The sequence below is a fragment of the Macaca fascicularis genome, chromosome 12 (assembly GCF_037993035.2).
Source record: "Macaca fascicularis isolate 582-1 chromosome 12, T2T-MFA8v1.1".
In the NCBI taxonomy this organism is placed as follows: Eukaryota; Metazoa; Chordata; class Mammalia; order Primates; family Cercopithecidae; genus Macaca; species Macaca fascicularis.
The window spans coordinates 51,078,739-51,091,637 of record NC_088386.1 but is presented as its reverse complement, the minus strand read 5'-3'; positions in this window follow the sequence as shown (position 1 = coordinate 51,091,637).

The following is a 12,899-nucleotide window of genomic DNA, read 5'->3' as shown; positions in this document are numbered from 1 at the left end:
AAAAAAGACATGTTTAAGGTGTTTGGACAAAGTTGCCACTTTCATGCATTTATTTTAGATACCCAAAAGTGCTGCATTATTTAAAGGATTTAATCATGTGGTGTTTGTGGAAACTGTGGCATGTGATCAGGGAAAACAATTTGAAGTTGTTTCTAAGTCGTGGCTTTTGGAAAAATCCTCTTTTTCATTAGCAGTTATAAAACCTGAAACGATAATTGATTCAAATTTAGATCAATATGTAGAGCTGTTATTTCTAGGCAGTATTTCCTGCTATATTTTATATATACTTTATACTGTATGTCTAAGTTCATTTCTGGGTATATATTCAAAATTAAGAAAGTCTATTATATGAATCAAAGAAGAAAAGCCAAATTTTTGTATTAAAAAAAAAATCACAAAGTGAAGCATAGGCAATCAACTTTTACAATTCTACCTGTTGAAACACTTTTAGTTTGAAAAGTATCGTAAAACTCTTTTTATATACAGCTATCATCTCTTCTATACAGGCACATTAATGTAGGGTAGTGCTTTTAAGAAGACACAGACTTTTAACTCCATTTTTATATTGTTCTTATCCCAAAACGATGTCAAAGGTAAAATGAATAAAATATTGAACAAGATAAATATAGCTGATATTTATTGAATGCTTACTATATGTCAGAAGCCATTTAAGCATTTTTACATGTGCAAATTCAGTCCCCATGAAAATGTATGTATTCTATCATTATCCCCCACAGATCATACAACTGAGGTGTAGAGAAATTTTAAAAACATACTAGATTACACATCTATTTCATGAGAGAGCAAGGATTCAACCCCAGGGAGTCTGCAGAATCCACATCCCTAACCAGTATAATATACTCACAAATTAAAGCATTTCAATCTATGAGCAGAGAAATCAAATCAAATCAAGGTGAAAATGACATACACAGTAGATTTTTTTTCTTTCTTTCTTCCTCTTCTTCTTCTTCTTGTTATTATTAATTATTATTATTATTGAGACGGAGTCTCATTCTGTCGTTCAGGCTGGAGTGCAGTGGCACTATCTCGGCTCACTGCAACCTCTGACTCCTGGGTTCAATTGATTCTCCTGCCTCAGCCTCCCAAGTAGCTAGGATTACAGGCACGTGCTACCACGCCTGGCTAATTTTTGTATTTTTAGTAGAGACTGTGCTTCTCCATGTTGGTCAAGGGGTCCTGAACCCCTTACCTCGGATGATCTGCCCGCCTTGGCCTCCAAAGTGCTAGGATTTCAGGCATGAGCCACCGCGGCCGGCATTTTTTCTTATTATTAAGGAACTATACTCTTCCTTGGAGAATCACATTGTTATAAAAAATTTAGAAATCCTTCAACTTCAACTCCTATCTAGATACAGAAAGTGAGGCACAGATAGGTTAAAGAAATGTACAATATTGCAGAGGTAATAAATTGTAGAGATAAAAATAAACTAAGCTTCCTACTGCCAATCTTTTTGCTTTTTAGCATACCAAGATCTTCACTCTTGATTGTTCGGCATACCTTAGCTTAGAAGCAAATGCATGTACTTGTTATTACAAACAATTAAAAATGAGATTTATTTAGTCTATCATATTCTTTATTAATTAAAATATCCTATTATTAAAACCATGATATCAAGTTTTTACTTAATTGAATTTTGTGGATAAAATTTACATCAGCAAGGTGTTCAAAAGTGGTTCAAAGTATTTGACTGAACTTATTATTTCTTTTTCCAACTGATGTCGTAAGTTCAGATAGAGTCATCTTAGGTCCTAGGATTATGGAAAACATTTCAAAGCATGAAGAATATAACCTTCATTCCCTGATGTATGAGTATTCATTCTTTACATGAAAACATCTAGGGTGGAAAATCTCAGCTTTGCAAGACAGCCTTTCCATCTTTGCACAACTCCAATAAGAAACAACTTTCTGACTTATTTCAGATATTGGAATCTACCATGTTGGTTAGACAGTGATCAGGGCTTAATGTTGGATAGTATAATAAAATTTGCTATAAGAAAACAAATAACATAAAGATATTAAGGAAAATGGATAATATAATCAGCCTAGCTCATATCAGCTTTAGATTTGTGGTTCTAGGATATGGCATATTTAAAACTTTATAACAGAAGTTTCTCTAACTAAATCACATCAAGTATTAGGTTATTCATTTAAATGAATATTTGTACATTGAAAAAATTGCTGAATTTTAAAATAATGAACAACTTTATTTCTTTGGTTATTAACAATGCAGGGACAAGTATCACACTCACAAGGGAATAAGTCATAATTATCTTCCATTTTGGAATATATCGTATATTCAACCTGACAGCTTTTTAAGACACAATACACCAAAGAGTACCACATTTGAAAGGCTGCGAAATAATATCTCCAGGATGAAAGTAACATATAAAGCTTTCAACTGAAATACAGTTTTAGTCCCATGCATTGGCAGTGGAGGCTGTTAAAAGGGGTACAATGATACTGTTTCTGTTTTTTCACCTCTTCACATTCAGGCAATCTCACATTCAGCAGAATTTATCCCTTCATTCATAATATCCCAGTAGAGCATTTTGATCAAGTAATTTTAGTTTTCATAACAGACTTTTCAAAACTTTGTACTGTATCTAGGTTACTTTCAGTATTGGAAAATCACTTATACTTGCATTGGAAATTTATTTTCTACCTTGTAAGGGCTCCATTCATTACTCAGGTAAATAAATATATTTTATTGTGGCTTAAATGCCATCTTTTCACAGATGTATTATTTGACAATCTTATCAAAGTTATTCTTTTTAACTTCATCATTGAATCTAGTTTTCTTCATAGAACTTGGCAAATTTGATATATTTATTTTTCACATATATTTATTTATGTGTACATTTATATTTATATCTCTTCTAAATTGTGAAGCTAGAGCTGTGCCCAGATCTACCTTGCTCTCCATTAAATCCTCAACATTGACAAAGTAATTATTAAATTATTATTAAAACTGATTAGTAAATATTTACCAAAAAATAACAAATGAAAAAATATAAAAACATGGTCAAACCACCTATATGTTCACTATAGTTTCTTTTTATATATTCTTTTTTTTTTTTCCAGACCTGTCAGCAGGATGTATATATATCCTTTATTTCTTATTTTCTGCCACTTTGGAAGGGCCTTTACCTGGCTCTTGGGAGATCTGTCCTGCTTAGCCCAGAGTTATACTCTTCTGCTCAGAGAAGAGAAAATTATTAGAAGGCATTCACATCCTAAAACATGAGACTACAAAATACAGGTTTTCTGAAGTTTGATAGGTATTTATCTACAACAAAGAGCACATAGTCAAGGAGAGGTAGAATTTTGAAATGAGAGCAGCTGATGTGACAGAATATCAATGTTCTCGTGTTCATTTTGCTTTCTAACAAGCCACGTGATGCCACACATATTTTAACCTCTCTGAGATCTGTATTACTATATGTAATACATGGGGATAATAAAAGTTAGCAGAATTTTGGTGAATTACCAATGGAGTAATATATTTGAAAGAGCTATGACAAGCTAAATAACCATACAAGTTCAAGTTACAATAACAATAATGACCAGCATATTAAAAGAATATGATAGTCAATAATTGTTTTATACAACAAACAATTCTTTCTTTGATTTCTGTTTTAGTTTTTCCTATCCGCAGTTAAAGTAATTTAAGTTTGCTCAAACGTTACAAGCAATTGTTTTATCTCCTCTGCAGAGTATTTGAGCAAATACAGGAAAACACTATTGTAAGGTATAATGATTGTTACAGTTTCTTGTTCCTAGCATCAGTTAAATAGACCTTTTCTCTTCAGTCTTCCCACATTTTCACTATCTTAGATCTTCCTAAAAGCTGAGTGGCTTCTGAGAAATCAAAGCGGTTCCCTCTCCTGTATTTTCACCATGTCCTTGACAATGTTTTAAATGAACTTAAGCTGTAAAGGGGCTTAGTAAATTTCACCTCTCTGGATACTCAACTCTCTTTGCTCACATCCCATCTCCTAACATGTAGTGGATACAGAATGTACTTGAGTGGTTAAGGCTGAACTTCACGTCCTCAACATTTAGAGAAGCAATTAACAGCAGATAGTGAGCAATTCAGCCAGGGCCTATTTACCCTAGTCATTTATTTTAAAAACCCTAACACTAAAACCGGACCATATTAAATGGTAGATAAAAGGCAGTGAAATTGATGAATGCCTTTTGGCAAGTACAGTTGAGTTTCCATGGGGTTTTATACATTATTGACACTGTCAGTGATTTCGGTGATTGTGGCTACAGCTGGGATGTTATTATTACCATGTTGCAGTACTTCTGTTGGGAGGCTATTCCGTGGTCACAGCTGGAAGTGTTAGTGGCATTTGATGTTCATGACCTGCAGTAATTGTACCATTTTATAAGAGGAGTTCACGAAATCCATAGTCAAGAATTAAGCTGTGCCCAACCAAGTGACTTACGCTAGTAGGCAAGAGAATGAACAGGAGTGGCCTCAGTCAGAATTCAATAGTTGCCACGAGAGACTGAGCAGGTCGTTGTGAGGGTAATGCTACTGTACAATGGCCCCAATCTACACAGAAGTCTGAGGTTGCTGTGTTGGCACTGATACGTTTCCTTCCCGGCTGTCTTTGGGGTAGGAATTTTGTATGCCTTTAAGGCCAAGTGAATTCTACTCCATAAATGTATTATGTGATGAATAACCCTTTTACTTTCTCTGAAATTTTTTTCAGATTATAAAAGTAATACATGTTCATTATGGATAATTTGAACAATACAACAAAGGATAAAGAATAAATTTGAAATCACATTTAATCTTACTGCTCAGAGGTTACCAATTTTAATATTTCTTTGGACATCTTTCCAAATATATATGCATGCACAGTTTTTACAAAATTGAATTAATGCTGTGCATACAATTTTTTAAACAAAATAAATCTGTATTTCTACACTTAGGATTAGGACTTAATTAATGGGCTGATTCATAATATAAACAGGAGTCAATGAAATTATTTCAGGCTTCTGAGATAAAGAATAAGTTGATTTATTACAAAAATATAAATTGGACTTTTAACAAAACAGTCCTAAAATATGCATCTTTTTTTGTGTACCTTAGAGTCAACTTTATGATGACAAGGATCGCACCTAGGTAAATCAAACAGTGGTTAATCCTATATAGTACAATAGGCATTGAGAGACCACTCTAATACCCTATGCCCCAATTACTTTCCTTGTTAACAATTTCTGATTATCTAAATTAAATCCTGAGAGATCAACCTTTTGAAACAGAGGAATTGTGTATGCAGAAATCCTCCATTAAAAAGCAACAGTGTTGGTGCTGGTGGAGCAGTGCAAGTCTATTATCACTTACTGACGTGGGCTAGTTGGTAATGTCTTCTAAGGCTTTAGAAAGAAGAGAGAAGAAAACTGAGGAAAAGATAGGCAGTTTGTGCCATGGAAATGAGGAATAGGATTCATGTATAAAGCTAATTTACAAGTGCACATAGATAGACTACCAAAGTCACAGAACAGTAAAGATTACCACCTGCAAGGCAGACTACATGTCTACCTGTGTATGTTACTAGCACAATGAACTTAATATGGCTCAGAATAAATATTATGTCCTCAATTCAGTAGGTACCCATAATGACTTCCTTGTTTCAGGATAATAGTTATCTTCTCCCAGTAACTTAAACATTATAGTTGAACTTTCGCTCTCACACCTACTATTAAAAAATACATTGTTATGACTTCTTAATTTTACCTAGTAATATCCATTCTTACCAAATACTGGAGCTTTTTAAACCACTTACTACCTCTCATTTGATCTATGACATTAGCCCTCTAGTTAGTTTTTCTCTCTCCACTATTTCCCCTATGAAGTATTTCTATACACAACAACCCATTAATAGTTCCCATTGTTTAATCAAGCCCATGCTCACTAAAGCTGTCAATAGCTCTCCGTTGTTAATAATAATAAAAGCAAACGACTTAATGACTAAGATATTCCAAATCTTTCTTCACTGTCATATTCTCTCTACTTCTTTTTGGTATCCTATACTTCAGCACACTTGGTCTTCTACTTCTTATAAACATATTTGGTACCTACCTCTGTCACTTGGCACACATTGATTCTGTTTTTGTTTATCTCCTTTTATCATTACTGTTCATAAAAATTATTTCCATCAGCATTTTCTGAAGACAGAAGTGTATCCTCCTCAGAACTGCATCGGCAGAGTTTAGACAGTGATTTCTCAGAGTAGGTGATCAGTAAATGCTGGTGGAGTAGATTTATGTAGAAATGAATCCATATCCTTGAAAAATAAACGTTTTAAGGCAACGATGGAAATCAGTACATATGATTGTTTATTTTATATGCAAACTTGACTGGGCCATTGGGTGCCCAGATATTTGGTCAAACATTATTCTGTCTTTGACGGTGCTTTTTGATGAGATTAACACTTGAATTAGTAGACTGAATAAAGCAATTTGCCTTCTTTAATGTGGGCAGCCTTTATACAATCAGTTGAAGGTTCACATAGAATTTAAAAACTGACCCTCCCACAAGTAAGAGGAAATTTCTCCTGCCTGAGTGCATGAGCTGGGATATCTGTCTTTTCTTGCCTTTAGACTTGAAGTAAAAGATTGGCTCCTCTTGGGTCTGCTGGTTTTCAGACTGGCTCTTATACCATTGGCTCTCCAGGCTTTCAGGCCTTCAGACTTGGTCTAGAACTACATCTGCCCTCCTGAGTCTCCAGCTTACCAATTAGCAGATCTTGAGACTTTTGAGTCTCCATAATTATGTGATAATTTCTTATAAATAAATCATTTTATAGATTTATCATGTGTCTCCTGTTGATTCTGTTTCTCTGGAGAACCCTGACTAATACATGAGATTTGCTGGACAGAAGAGTACTTATAGAAATACATATGATTTCTTTGAGAAAAATGAGTAAGAAAGGAGATGCAAGGAGACATTTCCTCACTGAAATTTTTCCCATAAAACAATTGCATGGATTTTCACAATTGTTCTCTCACATTACTCTACCTTCCCTGGCCCTGATTCAGATTCACTCATGTGTCACATGAGTCTGAAGGAACAGAGGTTCCATTGCAGCACATGCAGATTGAAATGGCAAATCAGACATGGTTTTTGTTTGTTTTGTTTTGGTTTGGTTTGGTTTGGTTTGGTTTTGTTTTTCTGAGACAGAGTCTCGCTCTGTTGCCCAGGCTGGAGAGTGGTGGCGCGATCTCGGCTTACTGCAAGCTCCTCCTCTTGGGTTCACTCCGTTCTCCTACCCCAGCCTCCCGAGTAGCTGGGACTACAAGCATCCGCCACCACCCCTGGCTAATTTTTTTTTTTTTTTTATTTTTAGTAAAGACAGGGTTTCACTGTGTTAGCCAGGATGGTCTCATCTCCTGACCTCGTGATCTGCCTGCCTCAGCCTCCCAAAGTGCTGGGATTACAGGTGTGAGCCACCGCGCCTGGCCGAGACATGTTTTATTGCTACTCAGGTCCACCCAACTCCTAACCTAGACCGTTTGTAACGAAGATGAGAAAAGCAGTAACAGAAATTAAAGAAGAATCATTATTTAAAGTGAACTCAATTTATTTTTAGAAAACAATCTAATTTTGAGTTGAATTTGATTCTTTTATCTTGACTTGTTTTTCTATGTCAAACTAGTCAGTTATACTTGAAAATGTAAATTTTTATGTATAGAAATAACTTACAGGCTATTTGCTCGGTGTTAAAAAAGATGGTACTCTTAATACATTACCACCATGCAAAATAAACTTAATTTTATTAGTAGTAACATTTATAACCCTTAATTTTATGTTTCTCCATTAGTAAATCATGAAGTATTTTACCTCAATAGTCTTTTTTATATTTTGCTGTCTCTTTTACTTTTATTGAGGTTTTACTTAGAACTAATCTATGTTCACTTTACAAAAGTTAGAATATATTGATAAACACAAAGAAGGAAAAATGCAAATAATGTATGATCCAATAACCACTGTGATATTTATATTTTTACCGTTATTATTTGTACCTATGAATACGAACATGCATATATATATAATCTTTTAAAATGGAAGTGAAATTTCACCACACAAATGGCTACTTTTATCTTTCTAATTTATACTCACACAAAAAAAGTTATATATATATATACACATAATTGTGTGTGTATGTGTATGTGTGTATATGTATGTGTGTGCGTAAATATACACACATATACATTATACAAACATACATATACATATGTAAATAAAATGTGCAGATATATATACATTTATAGTTACATATCGTGGTAAAGATAGTTTTAATGACTGCATAATAATTCACAATACATTTTTCATTATGTATATAACTAATTGCTTCTTCTATTTTGGAAAGAGTTTCAAAAGAATATTTGTTAGTTATTATTTAAATGCTTGGTAGAATTTACCAGTGAAGCAACTGAGTCCTAGGCTTTTATTTGTAGAAAGATTTTGATCAGTTCCATATATTTGTTATGTTATAGATTTATTCAGATTTCCTACTCCTTCTTCAGTTAGTGAGGTAGTTTTTAATCTTTCAAAAAAATTTCCATTTCATTTAGATTATATAACTTTTTGTTATACATTTTTTATAGTTTTTTCATCTTTTTCATGTCTCTAATCTTTTTAGTGATCTTCAAGTTTTCATCCCGGATTTTGCAAAAGAGTAATTTTTTTTTAGTTGGTCCAGGTAAACTACTGTTTTTCTACATTTTATTTCTATCTCCCCTGATCTGTATAATCCTCATCATTTTTCTTGTTTCAGATTTAGTTTACACATTTTCTAATGCCTTAAGGTGGAAAGTTAGGTTAATGATTTAAGATTTTTTTTAGTAAGTGTTTGCACCTATAAATTTCTTTCTAAGTAATGCTGTTACAGCATCTCATAAGTTTGGTTATGTTATATATTCTTTAATTTACATCAACATATTTCTTAATTGTAATTTGTGGTTTCCTTTTCTGCCCATTTGTTGTTTAGGTGTGTGTTACTTAATTTCCACACGTTTATGAATATCTGTAATTTCCTTTTGTTATTTATTTCTAATTTCATTTTATTATGATCAGAAAATCACAATTTTGTGTGATTTTGACCCTCTTAAATTCATTTAACTTGTTTTATGGCATTTTCAATACAGTCTATCCTGCAAAATATTTTATTTGTAATTGAGAAGAAACATGTATCCTGTTATTCTTGAGTATAGTGTTCTATAGATGTCCATCAGCTATACTCAGATTACTTTATAATTCAAGCCTTCTATTTCTTGTTGTCCTTCCTAGTTGTTCTATCCACTTTTGAAAATGAAGTATTAAAGTTTTCAACTACTAATGAGATATGTATTTTTCTCTTTAATTCTGTTTATGTTTCATAAATTTTGGGGCTCTGTTATACCCACAAATACGTTTATAACTGTTGTATCTTCTTGATGGGTTGATATTTTATCCTTATAAAATGTCTTCACTTGTCTCTAGTAAAAATTTTTCTTATAAAGTCTATTTTGTCTGATATTAGCGTTACCACTCCTGCTATCTTTTGGCAACTAATTGTATCTTATTCTTTTCCAACATTCTAGTTTCAAACTATTTCTTTGAATCTAATGTGTATCCCTTTGTAGACAGCATGTAGTTGGGTAAAAATTTTGTAAACCCATCTTGCCAATCTCTGCCTTTTGATTGAAGGTTTAATTTATTTACAGGTTTAATTTATTTAATGTAATTAATGATAAGGTAAACTTTATATCTTATATTTTTCTATTACATGTCTTACATCTTCTTAATTTCTTTATTCCAACATCATTTCCTTCTTTTGTGCTAGTTAGATATTTTATAAGATACCACTTTAATTCTCTTGTTACAGATTTACCATATTATTTTGGAGTTATATCCTCAGTGTCTTTTCTGGGGTTGCAATTGACCTCTTAATTTATTACAAGCTATTTCATGTCAATACTAACTTTATTGAAATTGTATATGAAATATTTGCTTCTAAATAGCTCTCCCCCAAACTTGTGATTTTATTGACTTACAAGTTATATGTTTATACATTGCATTTTTATAAGTACAAGTTTATAATTATTACTTTATGCAGTGCTAAAAATATATTTATAATGATATTTAATATTTATCTGTGTGGTTACTATTATTGGTAGTTTTTATTTCTTTATCTTCATTCAAGTTACTCTAGTATCCTTTCATTACATCCTGAAAGACTACCTTTATTATTTCTTATCAGGCAGATCTGCTTGGGGTGAATACTCTCAGGTTTTGTTTACCTAAAAATGCCTTAATTTATCGTTAACTTTTGAAGAATAGTATTCTTGTTTGACAGACTTTTCTTTTAGTACTTTAAATTTGCATACCATTGTCTTCACAGCTTCATTATTTCTACTGAGAAATCAACAGCTATTCTTATTATAGCTACCTTGTAGATGATTAATTGTTTCTTTCTTGCTACTTCTGAGATTCTCTCTTTGTCTTAGTCTTTCTACAGTTTGAGTATAGTGTGTCTAGGTGTAAACATCTTTGAATTTTTCTTCTTGATGTTTGTTGAGATTATTATGTTTATTAACATTACCACTCCTACTATCTTTTGGCAACTAATTGTATGGTATTCTTTTCCAATCTTCTAGTTTCAAACTATTTATTTGATTCTAATGTGTATCCCTTTGTAGACAGCATGTAGTGTAGCAATGGGCATAAGCCAGTCAAAATAATTTAGTATTTTTCTTCAGATTTGGAAATTTTTCACTTATTTTTTCAAATATCATTTATGTATTTCTCTCCCTCCTCTTCTATAATTCTTGTTATTCATATAACAAGCTTGATGGTATCCCACAGGTGTCTGAAGCCTAATTTATTTTTACGTATTTATTTGTTATAATTATAATTATTTGCTTTCTTTTCCTCATGCTGAGTCATTTTAATTGATCTGTCTTTAAATTTGCTTTTTCTTACTTCTGCCTGATCAAATCTGCTGAAGCCTCCTCTAGTGAATTTTTCACTTTAGTTATTGTAGTATACAACATTATAAATTTTGTATAGTTTTTTTAAAAAACAATTGCTATCACTATTTGTATTCTCTGTTTTGTGTGACATCATTCTCACATTTTTCTTTAAATCTTTAGATGTGGTTTTCTTTAGTTCTTTCACCTTATTAAAAATAGCTAATTTTTAAAGTCTTTGTCTAGTAAATCCAACATGTGGGCTTTCTTAGAGGTATTTTCAAGTGACTACTTTTTATTTCTGGGTAAGGACACTTTTGGTGAGAACTATACATTTTCAGAGTTCTGGAAATCACATAATCTCTACTCCTTAGGTTTTATTATTATGACTGTTGGATTAGTTACTTTTTCTGAGCTAATTCTCTAATGTCTTTATTCTTTATTGTGTGGACAAGGGAGTCTTTACTTAGCTTACTGATCAGCTAATAGTTAAACAGAGATTTTCTTTAATGCCCGGAACCAATACTTTTTCCAGTCTTTCCTAAGGGACTGTGTCTGCATTTTGGATCATCTCTTTAAAACTCAGGAAGGCAGTTGGCAATTCTTACTTTGCCTTCTTTTTCTGCTTAGGCTGAATTTCAAGGTCAGTGAGAAATGGAAGCACAGATCAGGTGCAAAGACCTGAATATATGCATAACCCTACCTATATAAGTGGCCTTCCATACCCCAGAAATGTGTCAAAGCTTTTGAAATATAGACAACTTGCTTACCACATTTCTGAGATTATTTTGTTTGCCTATTGTTTGCCCTAGCTGTTACTCACTGCTGTCTCAGTCATGATAGCAAACAATTGCTACTGTTTGTTGTTGAGACATGCTCCTAGAGAAAAGGCTATTTTCTTAAGCTCTGAGTCAGGTAAAATAAACACCTTCTAGATAAGATCTTCTGGAAAATTACCAAACATATCAAGGAAAAACAATTGTCTGGGTATGGGGTTTCAAGGAGATTCAATCCACTTCTGCCCCCTCCAGTGGCTGCCAGGCTCTTGGTTTTCACTGTGACTGCAGGCTGTTAGTTTTCCAAGCTGCTGTAAAGATGGTGTAGCAATGGACGTAAGCCAAACGGCAAAGCTCACTGTTCTTACTGTGATTCTGCCATTTTTCTTTAATGATGCACCCTGGATTGCTGCAAGCCTTTGGTTAATTTCCAGAGTTCTGTAAAAGCTGATTTTAGCCAGTTTTCTCATTGCTTTTATGGAAAAGAAGATTTTCAGAGGCACTCCTTCTGATGCCTGAGGCCTACATTTCTATCACTGAAATTTAACATGTGTTTATAAAGATGAATTACTGAATTCATAAAGAATGGGGAACTAGAGGCAGAGAAATAAAATGAAAATTACAGACACAGTGGAGAAGTTGCAAAGCACAATGTGTGAAAGCATGAACTTTTTGAGGGCATAGTTATAGAGGAGCTGGGTAAGGTAGAGTTTAACTAGTTTTGTAGTACTGTGTTATGTAAAAGCAGTTAAAGATTAACTGATCCTTTTTCTAGTGTGATATATCACATAGCAATAGCTTTAGAGTTATACTTTATACTATATGTAGGATGCTGTGTTCTCCTTTCTATTAAAGAAGTGGTAGGAAAGGTTAAAAGTAATCGGAAACTGAGGTGCATGCCTTTGTAATTTACATAGAAAACTGAGATATGGATGACTACATATGGGTAAACTTCAAAGAAATGTTACCTCTTTAATCATGCTTAGAAAAAATTTTGACATGAATATGTAAGTTTATGCTAAAATATTTACATCATTGAATATTTCTGAGTAAAGTAATTGTCAGTATGTAATACCAATAAAAATACTGAGTTTTAATGCCCTATGGCAAAGAAGATACATATCCGTAGTAAT